A 17,500-nucleotide genomic window follows, 5' to 3' on the forward strand; every position below is an offset into this window, starting at 1 on the left:
GTAACAGAGTCTATGAAGACAAAGTGTGTGCTATCGGTGGTGTGCAATGGATAGAGCGTCCGCTCCGAATCAATGAGGTCAGTGGTTTGAACCCGAACCCAGCCGAGTCATATCAAACTAAACAAAGATGTTGTTGCGAATTCGCGCCCGCCGGCGTGCGGACGGCCACGTAACTCGGATCGCGGCACGTCGCCCACCGGACAGACAATTCAGTCGTGACCCTCTCGGACCAACGCCGGGAGCTAGTCATGGGTGGTGGTTTAACCTCACCACGATCGTGCCAATTGCCCACTCGCACAGGATAGGGTCGCTTACCAAATTTGATTTGGTACCTGCGCGACCTAAGTACCTGTGCGAATGGTCGACCGGGCGATCGCACCTCGCCGCAGGTCGACTCCAGACACGGGCCACTTGGGCGGCCCGTTCCGTGCTATCGGGATAACCGAGCGGTGTTATCGCCGACCTGGACGGTTCAGATTAATTACCGGGCGTATTAAGCCCACAACGAACCCTTTACGTGAAGCAGGATGGAGGGTCAATAAAGAAAAGACGAAGCGAAACGGGAAAACAGTTCACACAAAGCACATTTATTACGCAACACACGGAAAGCACACATATACAGCCAAACAGTCAAAATGCACATATAGCAGTTAAAACAAAAGAAACAATGACGCAGAGTTACTACCGAATATGCATACACATGGCAACACTTATACAGTTCTACTTTACAGACGGCGCCGACACACATTTACTCAAAAGCAAAGGACAGAAGCCACCCTCATAGACAAGGGGGCAGACAGGCCTGGAGGCCAATATGTGCGCGTGACCTGGAGGAGCGGCCATGTCCGCGAGACCGGGGGGGGGGTCATACCCGCATCCTCGTGACGCGTTGGCGGACGAGCCGCAGATGTGGCCACGTGGCTGTGCCCCGACTCCGTGCTCCTTGGCGGGTTTTGTTGGCACGACGTTTGGAGTGGGGTGGGAACGGGGCCCCCTTTTTGCACTATCTCAGCGCGGGGGAAAGGGGGAATTGTTGATGCCCTGGGGGAGGAGAATGGCTGGCTGGCTTGGGTCCCGCAACAAGCGATCTCACACCGCGACCTCGTCGCCGACCGCCGTCCTTCTCGCCTCGGACCCGAGCTCCTTTGCCTCTTCCCGCAACTCTCCTCAGCCGACTGCAGAACCCAACTCGCTGCCACACCGATGACTCAAATCACTCTGCCCTGCCGACACACACTGCTACTGCCACACTCTACTACTGCCACACTCTGCCATGATTCGCCTTGCGCTCACCGTTTTATAGGCCGGCAGGAGAAAACAATATGCAAATATCCGGATCAGCATGACCTCCGGGGCGGAGCCACGCTCGCCAATTGGATGGAGGAAAAGTGGGCGTGAACCTCCCCTGATCCTAGAATTTGCATATATCGATTTCACACAGACGCGCCTGGAGGCGGGGCCAAGCCGCTCCGCGCTTGCTAATTGGATGGATCAGAAGTGGGCGTGTAGCGTTCTTGATCCGAATTCTCCCTCGGATAGGCCGCTATTTGCACTCGCGGCTCGGTGCGTATCGCTGAACGAGTCCAAGACAGCCCGACGCTCAGTGTTCACAGGCAGTGCGGGAATGGCCGTAGAAGGAGAGAGGTGAGGGTGGTGGAGGGTTTATCGGTGGTGGTTTGATGGTTATGGTGCCGTTTGGGAATGACGGTGATGCGATGTTTGCGGGATTGAGTTGTGAAGGTAAAGGTCGTGGATGTTGGCGTTGTTGTTGTTGTCTGAGGGTTGGAGCGTGTTTGTAGTTGGTGACGATGGCTGGCGTGGTGGTTAAGGTGGTTGTTGTGTGATGGCGGTTGAGACGTGGTTGGTTCACAATAAGATAGAACAGAAAAACGGCTATCTCAAGAGCGTCACAGCCCGAATGAATCACATAAATTCCCTCGAGACAACGGATTTGGGGCTAACTACACATGTACTTCGAGACATCTCACCTACGGGCCCTTCATTGTGTAATGCGAATTTCCACAGCCGTAACAATATTAAAATGGCACGTGCTACTGCCTTGCTTGATCCTCAGCATTTAAAAAGGAAAGCTTTTCTAGAGATGGACGCTCTTCCCCGTCTGTGCAAACAGCATTGACTGAAAGGCTCCGAAAGGATCATAACAAAACTGGGAACCCAGACGTCACGCAGACACTAATTGAGGCTCTGGACACAGAACGTCTGAAGCATTGGAAGGAGTTGGTGGAGTCAACAGACTTCACCCACAGTAGTCACAAGGCATGAGCATTGTTGAGGAAACTGGGTGCTGCAGAAAACACCACTGCTGTCATCCCAAGAGTTTCCCTCGATTCCGTCGAGTCTCACCTCCTCCAGAACTCAAAGGTGTTGACCTCCAAATCACGAAGGGAGGAGGTAAAAATGGATTACCTCCAAAACCTCCTCCAAAGCCCATTGAACAGCCACCTGTCAGCCCCGGATACAAAGAAAGACATTGACGCCGCACTGTCGCCAACCAAAGATGGCAAAGCCGCAGAGGACGACGGAATTTTCCCCAAATTCCTTCAAAAGCCCAGAGAAAAGGGTCGCACCTGATTGGCGGCCCTTTTTACTACCGTCCATGAAACGGGACAAATTGTTGCAGTCTGGAAGAAGGCTAACGTTATTGCAAAATCCAAAAAACTGGTAAGCCAGCAGACTTGCCCTGCAACTACCAACCCATCGCCTTGCTATCAGTGACAGGAAAGCTGATGGAGAAGGCCCTACTATCCCATTTAACCCCCACCCTGGAGGGCTTCCTACCTGATGAGCAGAGTGGTTTTAGGCCCGGTCTCATTACCTGTGATCAGGTTCTTGCAATCTCCATCATCATCGAGGCTGGCTTCAAGAGAAAACAACAAAAGAAGGCAACTGCCTTGGTCGACCTGTCGTCAGCCGATGACACAGTCTGGTGCAGAGGTCAGGTCAGGTCAGGTATGGGAGCATGTGCCAGAGCAGCGCGTCACTGCATCCACTTTCCGCCGGTACTCCAGGGGCCTCCGTCTGGCCATCCCCCAGGCAGATGCCTGGCCCATCCCCATCTCCTTGAGATGCCGATCAACCTGCTGCAACCATGCTGCACGTGGTCGGCCCATTGGCCTCCTTCACTCATGAGACTCCCTCGCTGAGAGAATCTGGTGAGCAGGATCAGCATCAGGAAAACGAGCCACATGTCCATACAGCCGCAGTTGACGCTCATGGACCATGCAGGTAACAAATCTCATTTGAGTCTCTCTCAGCAACCGCTAGTTGGACACAAAGTCTGACCAGCAATAGCCAAGGATTCTCCGAAGAGACCTGGTACCAAAGGAATTAAGTCTCCATCTCAGATCCCTGGTCAGAGTCCAAGTCTCACATCCATAAAGCAAGACTGGAATCACCAAGGACCTGAAGGCTCAGACTTTCGTCCTCCCGCACAGGTACCGGCAGCGCCACACCCCATTATCCAGTGAATCCATGACTCCCCAGGCCCGACCCAGACGTCTATTGACCTCTGACTCACAGCCAGCAGAGACATGAATATCACTGCCAAGATAAGGTGCTGAGGGCTCCTTCTCAAAGTCTCAAAAGTCTTCAATTTCCAGAAGACAATCAGACTACTGTCTGTATTCCTTGGGGACTGAAAGATCCACGTTAGCCACAACAGCAAAATCAGCCATGTTCGAACACTAAACTATGGCCTCCCTTGAGGATCTGTTCGAGCTTCCATGTCTTTAACTTCCATATCAGCGACCTGCTGACACTGACCTTCTTCAAACTTGCCGATGCTGATGACATCACATTCGTAGTGCAGGGCCCCAACCTAAAATTCGTCGGGGACCAACTCACCTGAGATATGGGCATGTTGGAAGAATACTTACACAAATGGAAGCTCTGTCCAAACCTCCAACAAAACAGCCATCTGCACCCACCATCTTGATAACCACACAGTAAATGCAGAGGTAGATGTAACATTCTGCAGGATGAAAGTTCAAAATATCCGTTATACCAAATACCTTGGGGTTACATTTGACCAGACCCTGACTTTCAACGAACACTTGCAAAGATGCAAGGAGAAGGTCAGGACATGGGTAAACCGAGTTTGGAAACTGGCCAGAACATCTGGGGAGTCGGCGTAAACACCTTATGCACGGCAGCGCTTACCCTCATATTGTTGACTGCAGAGTATTGTGTACCAGTCTGGCCGGCGAGTGCCCATATGAAGGTCATCGACATTCAGTTAAATTCCGCGATGAGAACAGTGTCTGGAACCCTCAAGTCAATAAAGACTGAGTGGCTTCCTATCCTCTCCAACATCGCTGCACCAGCCATCTAAAAGGATGTGCTGTCTTCCGGATACTTCAGCTACATGTTGGCTACTGAAATTCCAGCCCAGTGCCTTCTCGTTGAACATCCCTGCTGCCACCTCAAGTCCAAAAACCACGATGGAACCATGCCGAGCTCTTTACTGGAGCCCATCAAAGTGAAGCCAACTTGTGGAGGGCCAGCTGGGAGGCTGCCACAGCTCTTAACAAAACTATTGTCCATGATCCAACCATTGCTCCACGTGGTTTCCCACTTCCACATAGGCAATGGACAGCCCTCAACAGGCTCCGCACTAGACAGGGCAGTTGCGGCAGCACCCTACACCGATGGAGAATGAGGCTGGATGCGCTCTGCGACTGCGGAGGAATCCAGACGATGGAATAAATCACGTCACATTGTCCCTTGCGGAAGCTATCGGGAGGACTTCGAGACCACCACCAACTCACCCTTGAGGCAGCCACATGGCCGCAGAGCCGAGACATTCAACTTTAACGAACTCAACTTCGTCCTCTTGGTCTTGACATCTCCCCTACCCTCAGTTGGGATAATTGTACATTTCAGGTATAGTATTGCTCAGAGTGCTTCCAAACGAGTTGGTTGTCTTTATCAAGTGCAAGTTGGAGGTGACAAAAAACGGGTTGGTCAATGGTGGGAATCAAAACCAGGTATTTATTTATTAGATGTGATCCAAAGTGATACAGCGTTTGGAATCCTGGAGGATGGTGACCTGATGTCCTTCAGTAAGAGAAAGCTCATGATGCTGCACAGCTAATTGACTAGAGGGATACATTGCATATCGGTTAGAGGTCGCTCCAGGGGTGTGTGTGTTCCATTACCAATCAGCTTGTAGAGTAATTGCCAAGTGGCTTAAGCACTCAAGCAAGCACTCCAACGAACCGCGAGCTGCTTGGTAACAAAACAGACCCCGGGCGTGTTCCATTATCAGTTAGCCTGCATTAGCTTGCCAAGCCAGCCGTTCCTTATCAGCAGTGCCAAATGGTGAAATGCTTGTTTGAGTTCTTAAGCCACGTGGTGAGCGCTCCACAAGAAACTTGGTAACTGAACGCATCCCAGCTGTATCAGTCTGTGTGTCAATCCTTGCGAGTGGAATGAATGCAAGTGAACATGTTTATTGTGTGACAAGGACTAATCGATTCGATTTTGGTGAAGATCCGGATCTGGATCCGATAATTTTTCAAGCGCTTCTTCACCATTGAGAGGAGATTGGGACCATACTCTGTGCAGAGCATTGGTGCTGCCTAAGAAGTCTCCCTGGCTCTTGGGCACAATCCTGGGAGGGTCACCACTCCAACACAGGATACCAGCAAGCTGGCACTCATTTTGCCAACCTTGGAAGGATGACAGGCAGAGTCAACCCCACCTGGAATTAATTCAACAGCAAAGTGGGATTTGAACTCAGGATCCGAGGATCCCAAGCCTATCACCTAACCATTAAGCCCACACCCTGGCATGTTATGTTTGGATTCTGACAAAACTTGGTGGACAGGTTGGGTATGTGACAAGGACGAATCGATTCCATTTTGGTGAAGATTTGATCCAGATCTGGACACGAGATTTTTTTCAGTGATTCTTCACCATTGAGATATGGTTTTTGGTCCTATGTTTAGCATGACATCTCAAAAAGTTGTGGACAAGTTATGACAAAACTAGGTGGAAGAGTTGGTTGGGTGACAAGAACAAGCAGATTTGATTTTGGTTAAGGTCTCGATTCATATCCGACCTATCAATGGCATACAAAACATCAACTGTTCAGCCTGGCGGAGGTGTGCAAAATTATTCTGAGTCATGTTGTAGCGGTGATGTTGTGCATACGTGCACCCGAGGCATTTTCAACATGAGTGTGTGTATGCACCATGATAGAGATAGCAAAAGCAGCCCCATTAAGTCCCACCCAGATCTTCACAGAAATATATTGTTGCGGGCCGGCGGGGTCGGGTGAGAAGACCACTGGGTGGGGGAAACTACGTCGATTCCCACCAGACTCCCCGGAATTGTAGGCCGTCGCTCATGGATAATTCCGTGACTCGGCGGGTTGCTTAACCGACCGTGGTTGCCAATAACTCAACCGCGTGACCTAGGGTCCTCCCGTCTATGGAATCGGGTTACCTAATTAACCACGTGGTTTAATTACTGGGGAACCATGCCCTCAGTACGCCTTGTCCGAAGCGGATCATTCTACTGGATTGGATCACTTTTCCGGATCGGATGCAGCCAAGCGACACTGCCAAGGATGTACCAGCGAGAAGGAACAGATCGTTGGGAATAAAGACCCGGCGAAACTTAGATTTGAACCATGCTGGACCAATGAGAGAAAAGACAAAGGCGAGCTGGGAACTTTCCTAATGACAATTATTTATTAACAGCAAGCGAGGAAAAGCATGTGGTACGACAAAGATTTATTGGGTACTAGTGCATGCCTGAAGGTGCGTGGCCGTACGTGCAAACAAAACAACAAAAAAAACATTCAAACCGCATGCCAGAAACAACAACGACACAGGCCGTTCCTTTGCTCTCACGTGCCCATACGTGCGTGGCCGTACATGTGTGGCCATATGTGCAAAAAAAAACTTTCAAACAACCACACAGGCCGTTCCTTCGCTCTCGTAAACGACGACTGGATTGGGGCATTGTGTTTAAGAAAATCGAGAAAGTACAGAAATCGAGAAAGAAAGAATACAGTAAGTCGATAAATCGAGAAAAAAATGAGAAGGAATACAGGAAGTCGTCACTATCCGGAAGTCCGGAAGTTAAGTCCTCACTGTCCGGAAGTTCGCATATCGCAGTTACGATTATTCGCAATTTAGGTTTTAATGGCCAATTATTCAATTAGCACCAACGTATTTTGCCTTTTCGCAATGTCCTCGCAAGGAAAAACACAAAGAGAAGAGGGAAAAAAAAAACTTACGTGCAAAAAAAAAAATTTACTTCCTGCTTCGGAGCATACCAGCTAACTCTGATGTTACCGAAATTTATGCACCATCTCATATGAAAACGATCAGAACTTGGGGCATTGTGTTTATCTATAAATGCGCATAAGTAATCGAGAAATTATTAGAATACAAGAAGTCATCATTATCCGGAAGTCCGTACGTTGTAACCCGTAATGGGGAACACGGCTGAGGTTCTCTTCCCCATCGGCCACGCCCAAGCAGCAACGTGTCCTGTCCTTGGTTGATAAATAAATGGCCATAACTTGGGAAGCACTTGTCTGATTAATATCAAACCTTGAAAAGGCACATCCTCAGGTCCCCAGCAATATACCTGGCAAGTTTCAATTAGATTGGACCAGTGGTTGTCGAGAAACAGCGGTCACACTCACACACACACACACACACACACACACACACACACACACACACACACACACACACACACACACACACACACACACACACACACACACACACACACACACACACACACACACACACACACACACACACACACACACACACACACACACACACACACACACACACCTGGAATTATAGATAGATGTAACGCAGGGAAAAAGGAGAGAGGTGTGGGGTGCGACAATAATACAAGCAACTTACTAAGCAGACACAGTGCAGACTTGACGCGAGATTATTAACAGTAACAACAATAATGCTCTTCTACAGGCTAACTTAACAGTCAGGCGCCAGCACACTCAGACACACACACAGAAAAAGAAACCCCAATGAAAAGGGACTTTTGCAGCCAGGGAGGGAGGGGAATTGAGGTTATAGCTTTTGGTACCTGGGCGTTTCTGGGAGGGGGGATGCTCCGTGTTGCGGATACCCGACAATAGTCGCATTGTTCTGGCCACAGCTGCACGTGTGGAGATCGTGTTCTTGAGTGGAGAAGGGCGGAGTCCAGAGGGCGAGGTTGGAGCAGTGGGCGGTACCAAGTAGGCGGAGTCGAGAGGCAGGAACACTCCGTGTGAAAAACACCCACACCAAACACAACACTTCTAGACGGAGGAATTTCTCCGTCTTTTATAGAGCCCGAAGCTCGAGGGAGGGGCCATGCCGAGTCCAACGTCATCGCCCACGTCGGGTGTTCCGACTGGCTCCGAACCCTCACGTAGTCCGCCAGCTTGGGCTGGGTTTTGGGTAGATGTTGGTGCACTCCGCCCACGTACGTGACTCGCCGCACCTGTCTGGTTTCGGGTTCGCCCAGAAAATGAGACTCCGAATACAACGGATCCTTTATGGTGGTGTGGCAGTTTTGCCCACCTTACCACCAAAGCGAACGTGACTCGCCACACATGTCTGGTTTCGGGTAGACATTGATGCACGGTTATGGTCGACGAGATGAAATGAGGGGGCAAGCAGGCAGATTTAGCTCAGAAAAGAAAAGAAAAAGAGTGGGGATGAAATAAAAGGGGAAAATGATTTAATAATCCCAACTCTTCCACCATCACAACACACTCCCTTGTTTCCCCACTAAACAAAAGGAAGGGGTCTATCTGCACGTATATTAATGACATAACTGTTTCGTGACACCTATCTGTTGTATGCATGCGGTTCCGAGAACCGCAACAATATTGTTGTGGGAATGCCTTATAGGGGGTAACTTAGCATAGTTTCGCGATCGTTATTTCTCATTTGGCATGTATTAGAATAAACATGAGGTAACTTAATCGTGATGCAGAGAGATATGCGTCATATTATGTGTCGAAAGCTGGTTTTCTCCCCAACCCCTCGCCCCTCCTCCCCCACCAGGTGTGTGTCTGAAACCACCATCCCTTGAAACCCTTTTTAATGTTCTTCCCCGTGTAATCCGTCTTTTATGTGCTTTTAAGTGTTTTGACAGGCTGTTATATGCACAAGTTGAGGCAAGGAAATTCCTCGACCGCCACACAGACCACCAGCACCATCTGAGTGAAAGTTTTGGAAGGGTTTTCCTACCCATTAACTCTGAGCCATGGACCAATAAAGTAAATAAATAATTTACTTTTCACTCCATAACGATTCTCATTTTTGCTTGAATTTCTTTCTGCTTCTACATTTCCCCCCACCCCCTCTTTTCTCAATATCTCCAATCTGAATCTGCATGAAATAGAAATTATTCCTTCTCCTTAAAATTTTTAAAATCAATTTAGAAATGCATCTCAACCCTTCTTCTTCATGAGGATTATTGTTCAGAGATATATGATTGCTCGGCACTTGGTCCACCATCCATCACCCCAACACGTACAGCGCGGAGTTTCTCTGTGCATTCAACAAGCGATCGAATCTCCCATTCCGTGATCTTTATCTCTGTTTGTCAAAGTTGGGAATCTGAAATCAGAATATGCATCCACACCAACCCCACCACCTCAAAGCTTCATGTCCCCCCTTTCTGTATCCCTCCTCACCCCACCCTCTCAAACCTTCCCCCTCACCCCAAAGCCTCACCTTGCCTCTCCCCCCATTCTGCACTCTCCCAATGCCTCCTCTCCCCTGTATATATATATATATATATATATATATATATATATATATATATATATATATATATATATATATATATATATATATATATATATAAAAAACTGTATGGACCTCAAACATTCAAGGTCTCCACTCTAACCTGACAGATCTCTCAATCCAGGTTGCTGCCGATAAACTGGACATCATCTGATTAACAGAATCTCTCTGGTTATTATCACCTCCAATTTGATATGCCGGAACTACACCCCAGCGGGTGAGAACATGGACAGTGAGACCTCAAATGTACCGATCTTACACCTCCCATTCCCCAGGAGTACCTCTGGCTGCGACTTCCTCTCTGCTCCCACCTATTGTTCATCTGTGTGTTGTACCGTCCTCTTAGCAGTGACGACTCCATTTACATCCCTCTCTCAGACAACATGGACAAACTTTTGTCTAAACTCTCACCCCAACCTTTGTCCCAACTCTTCCTCATATGTGGTGATTTTAATGGTCACCATGCAACTTGGCTGGGTGTTGGTCCCACTCTCACCAGCTACGACACTTCAGCAAAGGACTTCTGTGACTCCATGGGACTGACTCAATCTGTGAACCTTCCAACTCGGATTTCTCCAAATGACAAATCCTCCCACAGAGTTTGGCACCGAATTTCTGGACTTGATGACAAACTTTCCTGTAAATGTCTCCTGCTCTTCCTCTGCCCCAGTTGGTTCATCTGATCATGTGCTTGTGAAAGTCAACATCTCTCTGGCTATTCTCAAAGAGTTACCTCAATGCCGGATTCCACTGTAGCATTGTGGTAGAAGAGAACCGGAACAAATTAACACCACCAGGCGAAGTATAAGCCGCACTCATGCATTAACTGCACTGGATGGTTTTGACGACAAATTTTGTGAATAAACCATTGTTTATGATTGGAAAATTATGGCACAACGACTACTACTACTTATCCAAAGGCAGCAGCAACCACACTCTGACATTGCAAAAGCTAGTGTCAAAGAACGTTTAAGACCAGATCACTTGCTACTTGCAGTCCAGACAGGGTTCGTAATTTGTTCAGGGTGCTGTTGATAACTCACCGACACTTCGTAAAGGACACCATGGGATCTTTAAAGTCCACCAAGGACCTGTGCTGACAGACGGGTCTTCCAGATTAACATCACTCCACTGCATAATGCACATATTGATGCCTCGCCCTGCCTGTTAGACACCGGGATGACAGTTTATAGCTGAGCCGGGATTCAAACCCAAGCTAGACAGTTCAAAGACGAGTGTGCACACCTTATCCTGCAGCACATGGTTCTCAAACCATTTTTTAAATTCAATATTCTGTGTCCCAAAATATTATGTAAAATATTGTTCAAAATACTTTAAAAAATAAAATAAAATTGGATGAACTGTGTAGCAAATGGTAATACAGTTTGTGGCCTAAAACCTCCAAATTAATCTTCAAACATCATACTACATAGTCTCTGTTGAAAGGATGTAGTTTGTAAGTTTAAAAAAAAAAACTTTTTCTTTGGACTCAGATCTAAGTCAAATGCTCACAAAAATGTCCTTTCCCGAAATTTTTTACCCCAAAATGTCATCCGTATTGTTCCCCAACCCACTTCTGCAGAAATCTGTCATCGAGGAAAGTTTTTCATCAGATGCACACGCTGACAGAGTTTGACGTATCATCATGCAGACAACCTGTGCCTCTGCAGGACTTTCAAAGTTCATCTTCACCGGTCAAGGAAGTTTTGTTAGTCTTTTACCGCACAGCTAAATAAATCCCCTCCCTGTGAGCCAAAGCATTAAATAACAGGCCTGCTATCACTGAACGCACATTCATGTCAAGAACAGGCTGTGACGTCTGGTACAGTGCACACTATTTTGCAAATACATCACAATGCTCAAATCAAGACTGCATGAGAAAAGAAAGAAAATGCTGAAGTTCTGTCCAAGATAAGAAAAGGAAGCAATTTGGAGCCCATCAAAAACATTTATCTATCCTCTTGAAACGGCTCCCGATTTGCTCTTCAGCGTTCGTTGCCTATTCTGGTGGATGGTAAGCTGGATGCCTCGTAGAGTTTGGATCAGATTCCCGAAGAGCTGCACATTTTTGCCTCATTAGGGGCGTGGTAATCCAAGGCCAGGATTGAGTGTCCATCAATCATGATGCAAAAATGTGGGTCACTGCAAAATGGCACCAATGCAAAAACAAGCATTCTTAGGCCTTGCACTTTTACCAAACTCTATGTTTAATAAAGATTGATTTTTTTTTTGGCATCAGGGCAAGAATTATTCAACTCAAATAAAATTAATGTTTCTCGAGTTGCTCGTCAAGGTGAACAAAATCCTTCAACTCAGGATGTCTAACAATTTTTTCTCAGCAAACCTTGATGGAGAAGGAGTGTTCAGTTGAGTTAGGGGGGCAGAGGACAAAACTTGATAAACAGTCCAGCTGATGAAAGCACCTGCTAACAGATCACAGAATCACAAATCTCGTTTTACAAGGTGAGGTGGAGACAGTCAGAGTCATCAGCTTGCTTCCAATCCACTTCAGAATGAAGGTTTGCCCAAATTCACATTGGGATCAAATAGCTACAGGCATGCTAATCAAGCTTACCAAGTGCTGATTCGCAAAAGTTTTGGTCAGCAGTTAGGAATTTAGCCAGGGTGTCCGGTGATAACTCACCCACTCTTCATGAAAAACACTGTGGGATCTTTACAACTCATGCTGGGAGACAGATGTTCCAGCTTCACGTCCTCCCGATGGACACGCATTGATGCGTCACCCCACATGTGAAACATCGTGGTCGAGATTCGAGTCCAGGCTGGCCACCTGAACGGCAAGTGCGCATACCTCTCAGCAATCGTACCAGTCCATGATCGAGACATCACTGAGCTGCAATAGACTATGAAAATGTGGGTAAAATTTCAAGAAATACCACAAGCACAAGCTGTCAATTATTTGCAAGTTCTGGCCAGAACACGTAGAACAGGAAGTAATATTGTGCAACAATTGGAATAACGAGACATGAAAAAAAAGTTACACAAATTGGGAAATTCCATTTCAAATACCCTTTACACAGTAACAACTGGGGTTTATTGTTTTAAATGCTTTTGATTACTTATTATCTCAAGTTTATTTGGGAGAAGTGTGGGCGGGGGAGTTACGTAACTGATAAAGACCAAAAAGATTGAAAAATCACACCCAAAATCCCATAATCATGTAGATTTATGAAGGACACGGATCTTCGTCACACTGTCAGAGGTTCATGTTTGAGTGACGGAGAGTGTTTTTTGTCCAAAAAAAAAATTTGAAAATTAAAAAAAAAAGTTTTTTATTTTATTTTAAATTGCTCTAAATTGCATAAGACTTTGCTGCGATGTGAAAGGCAATATTAAATGATCCTCGACCCCATTCCTTAGTGGGTGTCGGGAAGTGTTTTAGGCCCACACAAAAAAATAGACCAGGCAACACTGGGTACATATGCTCGTAATGTACAAAGAACATTTAAACAATTTGTTGATAAATATGCATTATAGTGATGTTTAAATCTGAGAGAATAATTCTAAATTTTCAAAATGTTTCATTTCATTCATTTTCAGCAGAGGTTAAAACCAAAGTTTCTGACAAAGCTTCGCAGTGATGCAGAAGTGATTTTTGCTCACACAATGTATAAGCAGTGAGGATGGTTGATGAAGGTGATATTAACTGACTACCAAGCAGATGGAGGGTGTCCTTGGGAAAATTATAGAGTGAATATAGCAGAATGCTTGTGAAGTAACAATAATAATAATAAGTTCAGATTTATTAACATAAAAAAAAAAACTTACAAGACCAGAGTCCAAAGAGGACTTGAAATCACATTTTACATTACGCGGAATTTCCGCGGGTCCCTGCTTGTATAAGATTATTATTTTTAATTCACTGAGTCCACCAGGTGGCTTCCCTAATAAACATTCAACTAAAGCCATTAATTGTGCTTCACTTCTTTGTTGTTATCATAGTTCTCTATATTAGATGATCATTATACATTCGTTGCATTATCCATGAATTATACAAGAGTGGTTACTGAACCTTTGACATTGGAGTCATTGAGATTACAACTTCTTGGATTTCACTTTGTTGGCTTTCTCACAGTAAGGAAGCAGAACTTCTGGTATCTTGAACTGTATCTTTAAAATAAAATACAGTTTGGGAAAAAATGATGGAAAATGGCATCCCTCGAAAACAAACCAACAAACAAACAAAGAAGCAGTCATATATCGGTACTTGCAAAATCAGTTGCTGCAACCTTGCCCTTTGGATATCATAAACAATAGGCTTCTACCTTTTGATTGGTGAACTAATTCAGTGACCAATATGCAAATTTTGTTCAAATTTCAAGTCAATCAGATGAATTTTGATTTTGTGACCTTGACCTCAAACAATAGGGATCAGCGATCGAATATGCAAACCCTACTCAAATTCCAAGTCAATTGGATTAAAAGTGATTTTATGCGACCTTGAACTTTGACCTCAAAAACAAAATGCTTTTTGCTTTTGATTGGGTCACTGAATTGGTTCACTTATTTACAAATTCTGTTCAAACTAGCAGAGGACTCACCTCCTGGGTGGGTCGCGTTTGCACAGTACTTGCTGAAAAAAGTATCGTTTGTATCTTGCAAGAAGTTTCTATAGATGTTTGTGTGGTGTGTGTCTAAAGGGGTATAAAGGTCTAAAGGGTCTATAAGTGTCTCAAGAGATGGAAGTATCAAAGGGGTCTGAAGAAGTATTTTCTAATAGTAGTATTTTTACATTGTATCGAATGTATCTAATGCAGATTTAATATATCTAATGTATCTAGTATAGTATGCAGTATAGTATCTAATGAAGAAGGGGTATTTTTAAATAGTAGTTAGGGTCGAAAGGGGTCTAAAGGTTGAAGAGGGTATAAAAGTCTAAAGGGTCCAATGGGTCAAAAGGGGTCTCAAGGCCTAAAAGGTACGTTGCAATAGTATGTAACAAATTTAACAGATTTTTTGACATAATTAATAGACGGGATCAATAATACTGAATTAATAGACATATCCGTGGTCCAACTCGAGTTCAAACAGCATGTAATTAATAGACATACTCACGTAGGTCGACGGAGGCTTCACCTCAATGAGGATTGGCAATCCATTCATGTCTTTCGGTTGTTTACTTTATGTACTAGTGGGGTATGCTTACACATTGTAAGCAATAACAAACCGTGCTTCCCCATTGTTTCGGGACATAACTGCAGTGAGCATAAGAAGGCTGCACTTATTTTCTGATATTTTCATTTACGGACACTTTCCGACAGTTCTGTGAAGTTTTTTTCTGGTGTATCGGTTTTGATGTCTGTTGGCATTCAAAATTTCAGCTTTCTACGTCACCCAGAAGGTACCGAACATTAACACCAGTCAATCAGTGAGGCAGTGAGTGATTAAAATGATATTGTGATGGATCAGGAGTTCGAGACTTGCAACGAGGGGTAGCACTCGGGTCCCTCCCAAACGCACAGTCCTGAGTCTGCTTGGCACAGATAACTCCACTAAAAGGGCTGTCACACCTTGACTATTTAGCCAGCGTATGCCAATTTATGAAAAATTTGTCTAAAACGCTGGCACACGTCGAATACGTTATGGGTACGTTATGTGTACGCTGAAAAACACCACCATAGGTCATATTACGCTGGTTTAAAACGTTGTACTTTTTGGTTGTCCAAAAAATTTTGCACGCTTGAAATTTTACGACGTACTTGGCGTTTGGCTCGCACGTTCCGCTACGCTGGCCATAATTTGTAGGCACGTTATGCGATCGTTGACACACGTTAATTGTATGTTACTCATAAGTCGAAACACGTAGAGGTAACATTCGCGTATCCGAAACATATTTCTAACCTATGAGTAACGTTTTGTAAGTACGCTACACGAACGTTGTTCACACTTCGCAACACGCTACTTGAAAGTTTCTCATACGTCGAAACACATCAAAGTAATGTTTAGGGTACACATGACTTATTTATAACCTATGAATAACGTGCTTGGGATTTATTACGCTATGCATACGCTAGACTATCGTTGGGCATAGGTTGTGGACGACTAAAACACGAGAAACAATCGTTGGTGTAACTTATCTATAAGTTATCGAAGCGTTCTGTGTTCATTCCTAGTACATTATGCATTTGTCAAAGTCGTTTTTAATACTTTAAAAAGAAAAACAAAGAATTATTTCATCGTGGGAATGAGGAAAAAAAATTAGCCGAAAAGAACATCGAACAATGGTGCAAAGTAGTCTCCTATTCGTGGACGATAAGAGGATCCATCATCACCCACACCCTCTCCCCATCACGCTCACATACTACTACTGACATAGACATACTACTACTACCAATGCTACTACTACAACTACTACTACTATTACTGTCACACACACCAAGTACTACTAATAGTATTACTACTACTACTGATACTACTGGCATTGACATCTACTCAACATGGAGTCTGGAACAATGATGGGTTCTTCTTGTGAAGCCCATTTGTATATACCAATTCCCCTTAACGCTGCCAATACGCCATTACACTGTAGATGTAAGTTAGAAACACGTTCAGTAAGTACTGAGGTCGTCCGGAAGACGTCAATCTAATTCGTCTACATACGACAATGTGCGTTTTAGATACGTTACAAATAGGCTCATAGCATGTTACTCAGGGCCGGATTTAGGCAGGGCCCACAGGGCCACGGCCCGGGGCCCCGCGCCTCCCAGGGGCCCTGCGCAAACGCAGAGATCACAAGAAATTCTGCTATTTTCCGCCTTTTGTTTGTTTGTGAAAAAAATCTAGTTCGTTTGTGTAAGTGGTCAGTGAGTCATGAAACAGATACTCAATATCCCTGTTAATTTGGCATCTGTTTGGTTATGTTTATCATTTATTTTACATCTTTGAACTTACTTTTTTTCCTTTCCACTGATCATAAGAGCGCAATCTTAAGGTCTACCACAGAAATAGGTCACACGAGAAAAGTGAGGGTTTTCCCAATCCCAGCAAGCTATGGCCGTCTCGATTTCATTTTTGCAAAATTACACGCCCGCCCTGAATCTATGTTTGCTATGTACTGCGCAGGCGTAAAAGAAGATAAAAGATTCTGTAGGTTTTTAACATCTCGCAAATATATTGTAGCAATTACCACAAAGTGTTCAATAATACAATCATATCTGCAAAAACGACAAAAAAATACTTTCTACATTGACATTTGCGATGATACCATCACGTTTTGGTTTTGCGATTATTTTCTCTGTTCCGTTGTTTTCATCCATAGTGGTGTTTCTTGTATATAAACTTTTGTTACTAGTAGTTTCTGAAATACATGTGTTTACACATAAACCGTGTTTTGTTTTTTTTGCCCAGCCGAGGTTGGTGCATTTATATATGAATACTCTTATAAGCATATATGAAGTAAAAATGGCTGCGTCCCTGAGAGGGCCCCACGGACTTCGAGGGCCCAGGGCCCCGCAACACATAAATCCGGCCCTGATGTTACTCAATGGTTAGAAGCACGTTATACTTAGGTTCAAAGCATGCTACACATAGGTTAAACGCACGTTACTCATACGTTCAGAGCACGCTAATCATTTGTTCAAGGCAAGTTACAAATCGGTTCAATGCACGTTACTCGTAGGTTTCAAGCACGTTAAACATAGGTTCAGAGCACGCTACTCATAGGT

Source organism: Eptatretus burgeri, chromosome 7, assembly GCF_056783735.1.
Source record: "Eptatretus burgeri isolate ZD-2024b chromosome 7, Ebu_testis_v1, whole genome shotgun sequence".
Taxonomy (NCBI): Eukaryota; Metazoa; Chordata; class Myxini; order Myxiniformes; family Myxinidae; genus Eptatretus; species Eptatretus burgeri.